Below are 17,307 nucleotides of genomic sequence, written 5' to 3'. Positions count from 1 at the left end.
GAAACTTTCCCAAATGCAAGGTCATGAAGATTTATGCCTACATTTTAATCTTGGTGTTTTGTACTTTTAACTCTTGCTTTTAGGTGTTTGGTCCATTTTTTTTTGTTTTGTTTTGTTTTTAAAGATTTTTATTTATTTGTTTGACAGAGAGAGACACAGCGAGAGAGTGAACACAAGCAGGTGGAGTGGGAGAGGGAGAAGCAGGCTTCCCGTTGAGCAGGGAGCCCGATGCGGGGCTCGATCCCAGGACCCTGGGATCATGACCTGAGCCGAAGGCAGACGCTTAACGCCTGAGCCACCCAGGTGTCCCTGTTTGGTCCATTTTGAATTAATTTTTGTGTATGGTGTGAGTTAGAGGTTCAACTACATTTTTTCATATATAACTATGCAGTTGTCCCATCAATGTTTGTTGAAAATACTATTCTTTCCCCATTGGTTTTTTTTGGCATCATTGTCAAAAATTGATTTACCATAAACATAAAGGTTTATTCCTGGACTTTCAATTCTATTCAGTTGATCTGTATGTCTATCCTTACGCCAATATCACAACTGTGTTGTAGACTTGTCATAAATTTTGAAATCAGAAAGTGTGAGTCTTCCAACTTTGTTCTTTTCCAAGATTGTTTTGGCTCCCTGAGTCCCTTGAATTTCCATATGAATTTTAGGATCAGTTTGTCAAGTTCTGCAAAGAATCCACCTGGGATTTTGATAGGGATTGCACTGAACCTATAGATCAATTTGGGAAGTATTCCCATCTTAATAATATTAATCTTCCAACCCAGTAAGAGGATGTCTTTCCACTTATTTCACTCATCTTTAATTTCTTTCAACAATGCTTTTTGTCATTTTCAGAGTATACGTTTTATACTTCTTTTGTTAAATTTATTCCTAAGTACTTTATTATTTTTGATGCTATTATAAATTGAGCTTTCTTAATTTCACTTTCAGACTATTCATTGCTAGTGCATAAAAATTAAATTGATTTTTGTCTGTTGGTCTTGTATCCTGCAACTTTGCTGAACTCATGTTTTAATAAATTTTTAGTGGATTCCTAAGGTGTTTATATACAAGATCATGTCATCTGTGAATAGAAATAGTTTTACTTCTTCCTTTCCAATCAAGATGCCTCTTATTTAATTTTCTTGCCTAATTTCCCTGGCTAGACCTCCAGGACAATGTTAATAGAAGTGCTGAGAGAGGACATCCTTGTCTTGTTCCTGAAGGGGAAAGTATTCCGTCTTTCACTGTTAAGCATGATCAAGGTTTTTTTGTAGATTTTTCTGTAGGTTTTTTGTAGATTCCCTTTATCAGACTGGGGAAGTTCCCTTCAGTCTTAGTTTGTGTAGTATTCTTATCATAAAGGGATGTTGGATTTTATCAAATGCTTTTTCTGCATCTATTGAGATGATCATATGGTTTTTGGGTTTTATCCTACTGATAAGGAGCATTACATTAATTGACTTTTGAATGTTAAGCTGATCAAGCATTCCAGAGATAAATCCCACTTAGCCATGGTATATAACCCTTTTTATGTTTCTGGATTCATTTTGCTCATATTTTGTTGATGATTTTTGTGTCCATATGCATATTGTTCTAATAGTTTTCTTTTCTTTGATGTCTTTGTCTGGTTTTGGTATCAGGGTAATACTGGTCTCATAGAATGAGCTGGGAAGCATTCCCTCCTACTCTGTTTTTTTGGAAGAGAGTCTGTGAAGAACTGGCATTAATTCTTCTTTAATGTTGGTAGAATTCACCAGTGAAGACATATGGGCTGGGCTTTTCTTTATGTATAGTTTGTTTTGTTTTGTAATTCAATCTCTTATTATAGGTCTATTCAGATTTTACATTTTTTTCTTGAGTCAGTTTCCATGCTTTGTGTGTTTCTAGGGATCTATTTCATGTAAGTTATTTAATTTATTGGCATATAATTGTTCATAATATTCCCTCCCCCCCCTTTTTTTTTTCCTGTAAGGTCAGTAGTAATGCCTCTCCTTCATTCCTAATTTTAGTAATTTGAGTCTTCCCTCATTTTTCTTACTCAGTCTAGCTAAAGGCTTATCACTTTTGTTCATCTTTTCAAATAAGTAAATTTTGATTTCAAGATTTTGGTTTTATTGATTTTCTCTACTGTCTTCTTATCCCCTATTTCATTAATTTTCACTCTAATCTTCATCATTTCCTTCCTTCTTCTTGCTTTAGGTTTAGTTTGCTCTTCCTTTACCAGTGTCTTAAGGTGGAAGATTGATTAGTGATTTGAAGTCTTTCTCCTTTTGTAACATAGGCATTAACAACTATAGATTTCCCTCTCTGAGTACTGCTTTTAGCTGCATCTCATAAGTTGTGGTATGTTTTTCATTTTCATTCATCTCAAAGTACTTTCTAATTTCATTTGTGATTTCTTCTTTGACCCAGGATTATTTAGGACTGTGTTGTTTAACTTCCACATATTTGTGAATTTCCCCAATTTTTTCTCTTATTGATTCTTGATTTCATTTTATTAAAGTTGAAGAACATGCTTTGCATGATTTCAGTCTTTTTAAACTTATTGAGATTTGTTTTATGGCATAACATAGCCTGCAGAATGCTCCAAGTGCACTTAACAAGAATATATATTCTGTGGTTGGTGGTTGTAGTCTTCTACTTTGTTGGGTCTACTAAAGTCTTCTACTCTGTTTGTTGGGTCTAGTTAGTTTACCGTTGTCCACAGCTTCTATTTCTTTGTTGGTCTTTTTTTACCTAGTAGTTCTCCCTATTACTGAAAGTGGGGTACTGAAGTCTCCTACTATTTTACTGAATTGTCTATTTCTCCCTGTGATTCTATCAGTTTTACTGTATGTATTTGGGGGCTCTATTGTTAGTTGTGTATGTGTTTGTAATTGTTACATCTTCCTGATGGATTAACCCTTTTATCATTATAAAATGTCCCTTTTTATCTCTTTTTTTAAACAAAGTTTTTTTAAATTTTTTAATCTTTTTTTTTTAAGATTTTATTTATTTTTATTTGAGAGAGAGAGAATGAGAGATAGCACGAGAGGGAAGAGGGTCGGAGGGAGAAGCAGACTCCCTGCTGAGCAGGGAGCCCGATGTGGGACTCGATCCCGGGACTCCAGGATCATGACCTGAGCCGAAGGCCGTCACTTAACCAACTGAGCCACCCAGGCGCCCAAACAAAGTTTTTTTTTTAAAGATTTTATTTAGGGGCGCCTGGGTGGCTCAGTCATTAAGCGTCTGCCTCTAGCTCAGGTCATGATCCCAGGGTCCTGGGATCGAGCCCCACGTTGGGCTCCCTGCTCAGCAGGAAGCCTGTTTCTCCCTCTCTCACTCTCCCTGTTTGTGTTCCCTCTCTCGCTATGTCTCTCTCTGTCAAATAAATAAATAAAATCTTTAAAATAAAATCTTAAAAATCTTTAAAATGTTTAACCGACTGAGCCACCTAGGTGCCCCCCTTTTTATCTCTAATAACATTTTTTCTTTTAAAATGTCTTTTGTCTGATGTTAGTATGGTTTCTTCTTTTTGTTATTTTCATGCTATTTTCCTTTTACTTGAAGCCCTGGGCTTTGAGTGATCCTAAGTGGATGCTGGCCACAGGTGATTGGACCAGGGGCTCCCTAATAGAGAATCTGAGTCTGAAAATAGCCAAACTAATGAGATTCCCACTGCTTAGGGACGTGACGAGAGAGAAAAGAAGGATGACATGAGAGAGGGTATGTGGGTCATAAGAGACAGAAGAGACAGTAACCAGTCCCCAGCCCAACCTCAGACTCTGAGTAGATTTCTAGTCCCAGCCCACTTATAGCCTTACACTAAGCCCACACCCTTTTCTTTCCCTAAAATTTTCAGAGGTAGCCCCGTTTCTTGCAAATGAAATACCAAAATACCCTAACAAACATTGAATTTTATTCCAGGAGTAGAGTTGTAAGCAACAGAATCTCAGAAGAGGTATGGAACCTTCTATAATAACAGTGGAGAAAGAGGAAGAGATGATCTCGACATCCCTGAAGGGGAAGTTAGAAGTTCATCAATTGATAAAACTGTTAATGAAGTCTTGGTATTCAGATGCTATATCCATTGAAAATAAAGCTTTGGTGGACTTTATTGCCATTCCTTTAGAGCACATTAAATCACCTGAAGTTCTTTAAAAAGCATGGGTGCCTGGATTGCATCCCTAGAGATTCTGATTTAATTGTTCCAGGACAGGGCTAGGGTATCAGGATTTTTCAGATCTCTCCAGTTGATCCTAAAGTACATCAGCATTTGAGAATCACTGCTTGAGAGACATTCTAAAGGAATAAGGAATATAAAGACTGTAGGGTTAAATGGACATTTTTTACAGCATTAAGTGATTTGCATCAAGAAAGAACAAATATTAGTCCCAGGGCACCTGAGTAGATAACAGTATTTAAGGCCAGTCTGTGGCCCTGCAACAAGAAATACCTTTTACTATTAGCCAGCAGTTGAAAACCATTGAAAATTGGATCCCTAAAGTGAATACTGATTATATTCTACTTCTTGAGTGGTAGGTTTACCAATGTTCATTTATTTTTACGCACAACAGTTAATATGCTTAATATGTATTCTTTGTATGTCTTCAAATACGTTACCACAAAAATTTTCTGCCAAATATTTTATAATAAGAAAGGATACTGTAAATTGCCAAATTACAGCATTTGTTAAGCTCACAACTATGCTGGTTTTCCATGGTTAAAATTAAGGTCTTGATTATCAAAGACTGAAATCTTGGCAGCTGGAACAGCAGTATCTTGAGAGAATGGAGCTCCCCAGTCTCCTGGGCCCCTCCAAATAATTTCTACTGCATTCACGATTACCAAGCAAATGTGATGAGTCACCTCATAATAAGGAACATGTGGTCATAGGAGTTTGGAAATATCATGAAACCAAGAATGGTGTGCAAAATCTGAGCAGGGGAAAGAGGAATTATAGGCAAATGAATTGCAGGAATTTTCTAAGGAATTGTTGCAGGAGTGACTGTGTAGACTTGAATCCCGTGGGTTCATAATCAAGGAAGTAAAGCACGGTAGACTGTTACTTTATTTCCTTCCTCCTTTATTTCTCTCTGTGTCTGTCTCTGTCTCTGTTCCCTCCTCCCACCCCCATTTTCCTTCTCTTCCTGAATACATTTTGGCTGATTATACTTTGTCAAGCTGACACTGAAGAGCCAAGAATGAAGGAGACGGGAATGACAGCAGGTCGCCACTGACCTGCTATGGCTGCCTCCCTCCACCCACACGTCATCTTCTTCAGAAAAATTCACCACTGATGAAAGAGTAATTATTAGCAAAACCTCTTTTGGGGGATGGGGATGGGGAATGCAGAGCAAGGGGCAGGTCACAGGAATAGTTGTCCCAGCGAGGAACAAGGAAGAAAGGTTGTTAATCAAAATGAAATTACTGATAACATTGGGAAAGGAGGAAACCAGGTGGTTAGACCCAAGGGGAGACAAGTCTTAAAAGCAAAGTGGGTGGACCATCCAGTCTCTGTACTTTGCTACAGCCAAGCTGACATTCTGCCTATGACCATGCAGGTTGTTGAAATACTGAAATGCTTTCTTATCAGCCGGTAAATTGCTACCTAGAGTCCCCTGATGCCTCACCCCTGTCAACCTGCCTCCAGGCCACCAGACCTCCCTTCATTCGGCAACTGGAGGGTTAACACCCAGCACAGCTGTTGGCCTCCTGGAATCTGATTTAGTGCTAACTAAAGTCAGTGTCTATTCTAACTGACTAGGGGCCATGTGGTAACCAGCTGCTAAATATTTTGAATATCACCCCTAGCTGTGGCCACAAAAAAGCAAAAGCCAGATAGGTGTGGTAATTTCGGCGCAAGAAATGGCCCAGCACACTGAGTTGAGGTTTTGGCTTCTGCTTGAAGTGTTGGCAGGAACAGAACAGATGGGCAGGCCTGGGTTCTGCTTGATTTGTACGGCAAAATAATTCCTTAGCTTAATGAACAAAGATGTAACTCAAGCCAGCATACTACATAGTCAGAGTCCCTCTGGCCATTACCATCCCTGAATGAGTTATTGACCCAGAGCTCCTTGAAGAGGAGGACAGAAGCCTTGTAGGAAGTCTGCTTCAAAATCATTCAGTTCTCCAGATTGGTTGGTAGAAAAGATTGACAGGACTTGAAAAATAATGGAGGGTTACCTAAAGCTTAATTAGGTATATTGAGGGGCGCCTGGGTGGCTCAGTCGTTAGGCGCCTGCCTTTGGCTCAGGTCATGATCCCAGGGTCCTGGGATCGAGCCCCACATCGGGCTCCCTGGTCCGCGGGAGGCCTGCTTCTCCCCCTCCCACTTCCCCTGCTTGTGTTCCCTCTCTCGCTGTTTCTCTGTCAAATAAACAAAATCTTAAAAAAAAAAAATAGGTATATTGATATATGGTAAAACTATTCTTTCTGTTTCTGTTTACCCACACCATCTGGCAGCTGGCTGGGGTAGTAGCATATCCTCACAGGGACCTAGTCCACTTGACCTAGGGTGACTAAGTATTGGGTTTGCTCATGATGATCTGAAAGTTCTAAATCCCAGGAAACCACTGGGAAACAGGGATGAGTGACCACACTAATTTACTCCTCCATGAATGTCACCTTAAGCAGCTACATTGTGATATCATGCTGATTAGCCTTGAACATTAGGAAGTAGCATGTCTCTTTGATGTCCTGCTGAGACGTGAAGGTAATGGGGGTGTAAGGTAAAACTTGAAGAAGTAGGGCGCCTGGGTGGCTCAGTTGGTTAAGCGACTGCCTTCGGCTCAGGTCATGATCCTGGAGTCCTGGGATCGAGTCCCACATCGGGCTCCCTGCTCAGCGGGGAGTCTGCTTCTCCCTCTGACCCTCTTCCCTCTCGTGTTCTCTGTCTCTCTTTCTCTCTCTCAAATAAATAAATAAAATCTTAAAAAAAAAAAAACTTGAAGAAGTATGAGGACCTGCCACATGAGTGAAGTTCTTAGGAGACCACTGGAATAGTGTAATGGAATATCTCCTTCGGAAGGAAATGAAGGGCAAGTTGCTACATTTTATACCCTTTCAACTAATAAGAAGTTTTGGAAGCAGCACATACCTCTATTCTAACAGGGTTTTTTTCCACTGTAGGAAACAAAAGTTCATTCAGCGAAGCTCAACTAAGGGAACCAGATGAGAGAGACCAACTGTCCTGGATCTGAGGCTATAGTGGGGTCAGACTTCATGTAGACACTGAAACTCAAGGAAGCTCTGGATCCAGGAAATCTCTAGGAATAAGAATTTATGAATTTTTCTTAATTTTAAAAGATTGTATTTATTTATTTGAGAGAGAAATAGTGAGAGAGAGCATGAGTGGGGCGACGGGGGTCGGGGGAAGGGTCAGAAGGAGAGGGAGAAACACGACCTGGAGACCATGACCCAAGCCAAAGGCAGACACAATCAGATGTTCAATCAACTGAGCCACCCAGGAGCTCTTATGGATTTTCTTCTATTCCAGATTATTTATGTGGCTTCCCCACTGTCTATCTCCTTCCATCTGATTCCACATTTCTCACCTGAAAATCCCAAGAAAGAGAATCTAACTGCCTTTTCTATTTTAAATTTGTTTTATTTTTAATATAGTTTGACATGTACATAATTTAAAGAGTTAAATACTTCCAAAGGCTTGTTAGAAAAAAAAAAAAATAGAAGACCCCTTTCAATCCTTCTCTATTTCCAGCTCCTCTGAAGCAAGGACCTTTTCAGTTCTTGTAGCTGATTATTTTGATATTTGGTATTTAACCTCATATTTCCAAATAATTAGGTTATAATTTGAATTCCTGATATTTTTCAGTTTTAGCCATTATCTATTGACTTAGCACCATCCGCAGTGAGATCTAGCTTTCTGTCACTTCCTAGTCACACACACACACACACACACTTCTCATGCCACCACCCTCCAAATATAAGTTATGTAGTTAGAAAGATATTTAGAGTTATATTTTTATAACTATATAAATGCCATTCACGATTGAGCTATAGATTATAATGTTATTGTTTTTCCATTTGTTTTCCTTGGTATTAGTAATTGCCTTGTCTTTTTGTTTGCATAGTTTTCTAGCTATATTCCTAGAAACAATGACATATAAATGTCTTCTCATTATTTTCAAACATATGGAGTAGACTGTCACAGAAGTAAAGGTATGTTGCTGTGCTTGCCAGGTGAAGGGAAATTATTAGGTCTTCTATCAGTTTCACCTTCTTAAAGAAATCCCTCCTAGGGCGCCTGGGTGGCTCATTGGTTGGGCGGCTGCCTTCGGCTCAGGTCATGATCCTGGAGTCCCGGGATCGAGTCCCACATCGGGCTCCCTGCTCAGCGGGGAGTCTGCTTCTCCTTCTGACTTTCCCCCTCTCCTGCTCTCTCTCTCTCAAATAAATGGGTAAAATCTTTAAAAAGAAAAGAAAAGAAATCCCTCCTAGAACCTCCTGACCTTCTCCACTCTCAACTGGCTGCTGTCTAGGCTTCCACTCAGCTGTCATCTCGGAATCTCCTTTCACCAGTACCCTAAGAATTCCTTTTATCTTTCCGGTGTTGGATACCTTCATTCATGGATCCCAAGTCTTCCTCCTTCTTACTTAATCCCTTCATTTTGTAGTATACTCTCCCAGTAGCTTCTGAGAAAGAGTGCTCAGAAAACGTTCAAGACTGTGTACCAGAGATTGCTACTTATTCCACCCATGTCTGTCTTCTATTTTTCTTTTACTTTTTTTTAAGATTTTTATTTATTTATTCGACAGAGAGAGAGAGAGAGAGAGAGAGAGCGAGCAGGCACACAAGCAGGGGGAGTGGGAGAGGGAGAAGCAGGCTTCCTGCCAAGCAGGGAGCCCGATGTGGGACTCGATCCCAGGACTCTGGGATCATGACCTGAGCCGAAGGCAGAAGCTTAACGACTGAGCCACCCAGGCGCCCTGTCTTCTATTTTTCTATAGTAATAAAGGTTTTAGCTGGGCACAAGACCATCCAAAATAAAGTCTGTATTTCTACATTTTCTAGCTTCCCTTGAAGCTAGGTGGTCATGTGACCAAATTCTGACCAATGGGATGTAAGCAGAAGTGTTACTTGGCAGCCTCTGAGAAACTTCCTGAGGAAATAGCTGACAAATACCTCTTGTTCCTTCTTCATCATCCCTTCTTCCATCTGGAGGATGCTGCCATCCTGGACCATGAGGTTGAGAGCCATAACCTGGGCATGGCCGAGTGGGGACGGAATGAAACTAGGTTGCATGGAACAAAGCCACTCTAGTGACCTGGATTTTTATGTGAAACAGGAAAAAAATTATAACTATTGTTTAGGTTTTCTGTCACTTGAATCTAAAACTTACTTAATGAAACTATTTTTATTCTAGAGTAATCATAATTGTAGGTTGGCTGTGTTTGAAATTGCAGGTTAAGTCATTTTCCTACAGAATTTTAATGCACTGCTCCTTTGCCTTCTAGCTTCCAGAGTTTCTATTATAAATTCTAATTTGGATCTTCTGTACCTTTAAAAACTTACATAGTTCTTTTTTTTTTTTAAAGATTTTATTTATTTATTTGAGAGACAGAGAGAATGAGAGAGAAAGCACATGAGATGGGGGGAGGGTCAGAGGGAGAAGCAGACTCCCCGCTGAGCAGGGAGCCCGATGCGGGACTCAATCCAGGGACTCCAGGATCATGACCTGAGCCGAAGGCAGCCGCTCAACCAACTGAGCCACCCAGGCGCCCTACATAGTTCTTTTTTTTATCTCCTCTATTCTAAAGTTCACAAGGATGGGGGTGCCTGCGTGGCTCAGTCAGTTAAGCATCTGCCTTCAGCTCATGTCATGATCTCAGGGTCCTGGGATCAAGCCCCTCTTTGGGCTCCTTGGTCAGTGGAGAGCCTGCTTCTCCCTCTCCCTCTGCTGCTCCCCTTGCTTGTGCTGTCTCTCTCTTGCTGTCAAATAAATAAATAAAATCTTTAAAAAAATAAAGTTCACAAGGATGTGCCTCGGTGAGGTTCTTAGTTTTTCTCAATTGCATCAGAACTCTTTATAGGTCCTTTATATCTTTTTTTTTTTTTTTTTTTTTTTGTAGAGAGAGTGCATGCGTACACATTTGTGTGCTTGCACAAGGGTGAGGGGAGGGGAAGAGGGAGAGAGAGTCTTAAGCAGGCTCCACACCCAGCACAGGCCAGTCAGGGAACCAGATCTCACAACCCTTAGATCATGACCTGAGCCGAAATTAAGAAATCAAATCAGCTTAATTAACTGATCCACCCAGGTGCCCTAGGTCCTTTATATCTAGAAACTTCCATTCTGGGAAATTTTCTTAAATTTTCCTTCCATTCTGGGTAGTTTTCTTAAAATTTTCCAGTGATATTTTCCCTCCTTTTTTTCTCTTCTCTCTTTCTATAACTTCTATTTATATATTGGATCTCTTGGACTGTTCCTTTAATTACTTCATATTTTCTTTGTATCTCATCTTGAACTGCTTTTTGGGAGATTTCCTTAACTTTATCTCTGAACCATTCTTCTTAGGTTTTCATATTTTAATTTCCAAGATTTTCTCACCACACCATGGGTCATATTTTCCTGCTTCTTTGCATCTCTGGTTTGTTGGTTTGTTTGTTTGTTTTTTGGATGCCAGACATTGTGAATTTTACATTTGGGTGCTGGATTTCTTTGTGTTCCTTTAAATATTTTGACCTTTCTTTTGGGATGTAGCCAAGCTATTTGGAAATAGTTTGTGACTTTCTTTTTTTTTTTTTAAGATTTTATTTATTTATTTGAGGGGGAGGGTAGAGAGCAAGAGAGAGTGAGCAGGAGCAGGGGTAGGGAGGAGCAGACTCCCTGTCAGACTGTCAGCAGGAAGCCTGACACTGGGCTGGATCCCAGGACGTGGAGATCATGACCTGAGCTGAAGGCAGACGCTTAATGGACTGAGCCACCCAGATACCACTGTGACTTTTTTTTTCAAGTCTTGCTTTTAAATTTTGTTAGTGAGGACCAAAGCAGCATTTGGTCTAGGGCTACTTTAGCTCTTCTACTAAGGCAGTATCCTTCAGAGTACTCAGAATGTCTTGTGTATTATGAGATTTCTCTATTCTGGCTGTTAAGAATGTGAACTATTCCCAGACTTGTGTGATCTCCAGAAATCATTTCACTTGTTCCTTTCTGATAGTTCATTATCAAGCCTTGAGTAGTTTCTTCATATATATATATATATATATATATATATATGAAGAAATATATATATATGTGTATGTATATACACATACACACATATATATAAAATGGTAGGTACTCAGCTCAAGACTTGAGATGGATGCTCTGAAGATCTTAGGAACTCTTCCTCTGTCTCTGCACCTCTCCCTCCAATATTTTGTCCTATAAACTCAAGCTCTCTTGGCCTCAGCTCTGTCTTCTCAATTCCAGGTGGTTCTGTGTGGGTTCCCCTCTTTGTCCTGAGACTGGGAACTCTCTCCAGGCACAAGCTGGAGCAATGGTAGGACTGACCTCATTCTTTTTTAAAGATTTTATTTATTTATTTAACAGAGAGATAGAGAGCACAAGTAGGCAGAGCGGCAGGCAGAGGGGGAGGGAGAAGAGACCTTCTTTGACTCTTGATTGGTTGCCCTGAAAATATGTCCATTTGAGTGAGGAGAAGAAGAAAAAAGGAAGTTTTGAAAGTAGTCCAGGCTGCAGAGCAAGATGCCCTTGTGGCCTTGCTAAGCCAATGGTGCTGGAGGTGTTGACCAAACCATTAGCATGCCTAACAGAGAGTCACAGCTGGGGCCCCTGGGGTTTTGAAGCAAGACCACATTTCAGCATATAACTTATTCTCCTTTCAGGAAACATCCCCTAGCTTGCTGCTTCTGAAGTCTGGTGTAAATATCTGGGATGAAAAGTTACCATGAGACCTGAACTCCATCTCGCCTCAAAATTGGGCAACCCAGAACTGGGCTTTCCTTTATTATGTCAACTCCAGATCCTGAAGGCCTAAGTAAGTTACTTGAGCATGTTGTTTATGTCTTTATATCCTCCTCCCCTACCCTGTCAAGTTGGTTTTCACTTGCCCCATTGTTCCTCACCCTCAACATTAGCCCATTGGAGGGAGCCCCTCTATGATTAATTAAGCAAAGGTAAATGGCGCTGGCCAATTTACAGATGGTTCTATGTGGTATGCTGTACCATCCAGAAGGGGACTGCCTCAGCATTATTATGTTAAAAGCCCAGGAAAGTCCCACTTGGAAGATGGCAGCATAAAGGCAGTATTTCCCCTTTTATCTTCTTGCAACAATCCAAGAGCAATACGGAGAATAAGAAACAGAAACACACATTCGAATTTCAGCACAATCCTGAACTAGCTAAAACCCCAACCCACAGTTCAGGTGGAAACACTGCCAAAAGTAGAGGAGTTCTAGAAGAGGTGTATGTGGAAGGAAGCATGGCAAGTCACTACTATTGCCGATCTCAAAAAGGGCCAGCAATACATTGCTCCAATGGTGAAGGGGCAAACCATGGAGCACAAAAACCCCTTCAGAATGAGTCTCAGATGGTTGGGATGGGGGAACTGAGTAGGCAGAGGGGCAGAAGCTTCTTGGACCTAGTTTAGCTCTGTGAAGCAGAAGAGGTGGGGTAAATGACAATGGGACAGGCAACCCACTGCAAGGGGAAGTGTCTCTCTGGTAGGAAGGGAAAAGAAGGACTTTCCACTATGAAAAACTCCACAAGTAAGAAGGTGGATGAACTTGACAGCATAATTAATATGGTAGATCTCATGTTATTAAACATGCCCAGTTTCAGGTACCCAATGAGAAAATTCATAGAAGTTGGCAATATATTAGGCTTCAAAGAAAGTCTCATTAAGTTAGGAAGAAATAAGAATGAATATATGCATCATTCTCTGATCACTATGTAATATAACTAAACATTAATATTAAAACAAAGGGGGGAAATGTCCCTATCACCTGAATATTTTTTATTATTCTTTTTTAAAAGAAACTCTTGAAGGGCACCTGGCTGACTCAGCTGGTGGAGCACATGACTCTTGATCTCAGGGTCGTGAGTTCGAGCCCCACATTGGGGTGTAGAGACTACATAAATAAATAAATAAATAAATAAATAAATATTTTTTTTAAAAAAAAGAAAAATAAAAGAAACTCTTTTTAATTTTTTTAAAAGATTTTATTTGTTTATTTGAGAGAGAGAGAGAGCAGGAGAGGGGGGAAGGTCAGAGGGAGAAGCAGACTCCCCCCTGAGCAGGGAGCCCGATGCGGGACTCGATCCTGGGACTCCAGGATCATGACCTGAGCCGAAGGCAGTCACTTAACCAACTGAGCCACCCAGGCGCCCAATAAAAGAAACTCTTGAGCCAATAGAAAATACAAATAAAAGTACAGCATTTTTTTTTTCTAAAGATTGTATTTATTTACCTGACAGAGAGAGAGAGAGAGAGCAGAAGCAGGGGGAGCAGCAGAGGGAGAGGGAGAAGCAGGCTCTCTGCTGAGCAGGGAGCCCGACTTGGGGCTCAATCCGAGGACGCTGAGATCATGACCTGAGCCGAAAGCAGATGCTTAACGGACTGAGCCACCCAGGTGCCCCCAGAATATTTTAAACATAACAGTAACAACTACAACATCCTGGAATCTATAAGACACAGCTAAAACAGTACTCATGTAGAAATGTTTTTGTCCTTAATAAAAAATTACAATAAGTAAGCATACAGCTTAAGAAATTAGACAAAGAGGGCGCCTGGGTGGATCAGTTGGTTAAGTGACTGCCTTCGGCTCAGGTCATGATCCTGGAGTCCCGGGATCGAGTCCTGCATCCGGCTCCCTGCTCAGCAGGGAGTCTGCTTCTCCCTCTGACCCTCCCCCCTCTCATGTACTCTCTCTCTCTCTCTCATTCTCACTCTCTCAAAATAAATAATAAATCTTTAAAAAAATAAAAAAAAAGAAATTAGACAAAGAATAAAATAAACCAAAGAGGGGCAGAATAAATAAATTAACAGAAACAATCAGAAATTAAGTTAGAAAATAAACACTGTCAAACTACTAGATTAAATGGGAAAAGATGAATGCTTCTTTATTTTTTTTAAAGATTTTATTTATTTTTTAAGTAATCGCTACACCCAATATGGGGCGTGAACCTACAATCCGGAGATCAAGAGTCCTATGCTTTACCGACTGAGCCAGCCAGGCGCCCCTGGATGCTTCTTTAACATGATAAAATATGAGGCATCTGGGTTGCTCAATCTGTTAAGCGTCTGCCTTCGGCTCAAGTCACGATCCCAGGGTCCTGGGATTGAGCCTGGACGGGGGCTCTTCTGCTCTTCCCTCCCCCTGCTCCCCCTGCCACCTGCTCATGCTCTCTCACTGCCTTTGTCTCTCTTTCAAAAAAATAAATAAAATCTTTCATATGTATTAATATATATAATAAAATACATTTATGTTAGCCAAAAAGTCAACATCAAGATTTATAGGGAAATAAAGATACCCCCATTACAGTAAAGAATTTTAAAATGTGAACTGGTGTATGTGTCAACATGGGCCTTGCCTCTCCGCTGCCCGCTGGACAGTGTGTGCTCCCTCCTCAATCTGCAGCCAGCAGTAAGCATCCCTCACCTCACATGTTCTGCTTATGAGCCACCTGCCAGTTCCCAGCCTTTCCCATGGTACAACAAAGGGCCTAGATAATATTTTGTTAAGACCCTCTTGCAAGGCTCCTACGCCTTGCCCTAGTTCATACTAATTAAAACGCCCATTAGCACATGAGAGGTACCACCAGAACCCAGGCAGCCGGACACAGCCAGTGAAACTACAGCTTTCTTCTAGAGTTTCTTCTGATATTTCTCTCTTTAGAGGAGAAGAAAAGATATGCACTATTATCTAACTAGTTCTAGATGTTCCAACAACTTAATGACAGAAGACACTCTCTAGAACATTCCCTGTCTAAGGGACGAAAACAATCAAGAGAAGTTAAAACTATCATTATTTGAATTCAACATGATCTCTACCTAGAAAAATGAAGAAAAGCAAATGAAAAAAAAAATAAAGTATTATAAACAGTAAGTTAATTCAGAAGGAAGCTGGATACAGTCCTGAAGCCCTAACAGAGCACCAGGCTTCTTGAGGACCTGTCAGGAATCTCGTGGCAAGTCAACTCTGTCAGGTCCCTTGTGTCACAGAGGGTGTGGTGAATAATGCACTCTGGAAGAAACACTTATTCTGTATTTGGGTTTGCTTTCCCTGCAGGTTATGCCTCCACTTTACCATTCTTGGAACTTCTGACTTTGCATAACACAGGGTGGTCCAGATAAAATTGTCTCCAACCAAGAAACTCACTTCCTGGGGAGAGAAATGAGACAATTGGCAAGCCATGGGCCATTATCATATTTCCCATCCACCAGAAGCAGCTGGCCTTACAGAACAATGAAATGGTGTTCTGAAAACAGATCTAGCAGTATCCAGGAGACCGCACCTGTGAAGCTGGGACACTTTCTTGTAGAAAGTGATATGTGATCCCAAACAGTGACCAAAATGCAGTGTCAGCTCTCCCTCGGCCAATACAAAGGTCCAGAAACCAAGGACTGGGGGTGGGGGTGGGGGGGGTGGGGGGGGTAGAGGGTGGCCGCTCTCACTATTACTTTTCTCTTTAAAAATATTTGCTTCCCAATACCAAAGTCACTCATGCTCTGTAGACATAATGGTCCAAGGTGAGGTGTCACCAGGGAACCTAATAAGGTTTCCACCTGGCCATTTGGGACTCCTCCCCCCATTAGGGCAATGGCATGAAAGGGTGTTCCTGTGCTAGCCTGCTACCCTGATTACGAAGGGGAAGTGGGGTTGTTACTCTCTGATAGGGCCTGGGAGGGAGGTTGTTGCCTCCTTGTACCACCACACCCAGTGGCACAAATTAACAGAAAACCATCACAATCCATATAAATGTACTAACTTTCCTCTCCCACTATTGTATACATCAGAGTTTGGTGGGAGCTAAGTCTACCAATTTGTTCGAGGTTTCAGAATAGTAAGAACTAACCCTGGGCGACCGAGAAATATAGGAGGAATGGGCAGCACGTTGCAACAGTGAATTCTGAAACTTAGAAGGAACGTTTAAGGTGTGATGTCACATCCGTTTTATCTGGATGTGGTTTGATGTTGCCTCCTTTTAGGACACCAAAGTACATCTGTGGCTGTGATAAGTAGAGAGGTGGAACAAAGTAACGCATGGGGGTGCCCAGGGCTTAGTTCTGGGCCCTCTTCTGTCTACATGCTGCACCTAAGCAACCTCATCCAGTCCCATAGCTTTAAATAACTCCTGGTTATTAACTCCAAAACAGACATGTCCAGCTTGAGCCTCGCCTACAAATCCAGACTATATATCCACCTGCCTCCTTGATCAGCCCTTTGGAGGCCTCATAAGGATCTCAAATCAACATGTCCAAGGCAAAACTACTGATTTCTGGCTATCAGCATCCACTTAGCTGCTCCTGCTACAGTCTCCCTCTTTTTTAAATAAATGGCCCCATAAGCGACCCAGTTGCTCAAAACAAAAATCTAAAGCTACCCTTGTCCAATATGGTAGCCCTTAACCACATATGGCTATTTAAATTTAAATTTATTATTATTTTTAAAGATTTTATTTATTTATTTGACAGAGTGAGACAGCGACAGAGGGAACACAAGCAGGGGGGAGTAGGAGAAGGAGAAGCAGGCTTCCTGAGGAGCAGGGAGCCGGATGCGGGGCTCGATCCCAGGACTCTGGGATCATGACCAGAGCCGAAGGCAGATGCTTAACGACTGAGCCACCCAGGCGCCTCTAAATTTAAATTTAAGTTAATTAAAATTAAATTAAAATTTCGGGTTTGCAGTTGTAGTAGCCATATTTCAAGTGCTCAGTAGCCAGTAGCTACCATATTGGACAGTCAGATACAGAGCATTTCCACGATCACAGAGTGTTTTGTTGGACAGTGCTTCTCTAGCAAGGTTGCCAGTGATTCCTCTTTCCCTCACCGCCACATGTAATCCATTAACAAATCCTATGGATTTTATCTCCAAAACATTCCCTGAATCAATCCAACTCTCTCCAACCCATTCCTACCACCCTGGTCTATGCCACCATCACCTTCCACCTGGACTGCTGAACTCACTTCTTGGTTGCCCTAGTTCCAATCTTCCCCACCTATAACCATTTCCCCTATAGCAGACAGAATAATTTGTTTTTCAGAACCGAAAATCAGAGATCATGCCTTGCCCCTGCTACAATTCTTCCAATGACTTCTGTGGCAGAGACTGTAGTTTTACCTTTATGTCCTTTCTTTCCTTCT

This window comes from Eumetopias jubatus, unplaced genomic scaffold (assembly GCF_037043125.1).
Source record: "Eumetopias jubatus isolate StellerSeaLion01/CBP00866 unplaced genomic scaffold, mEumJub1_p1.0 scaffold_12, whole genome shotgun sequence".
Taxonomy (NCBI): domain Eukaryota; kingdom Metazoa; phylum Chordata; class Mammalia; order Carnivora; family Otariidae; genus Eumetopias; species Eumetopias jubatus.
This window is presented reverse-complemented; position numbering follows the sequence as displayed.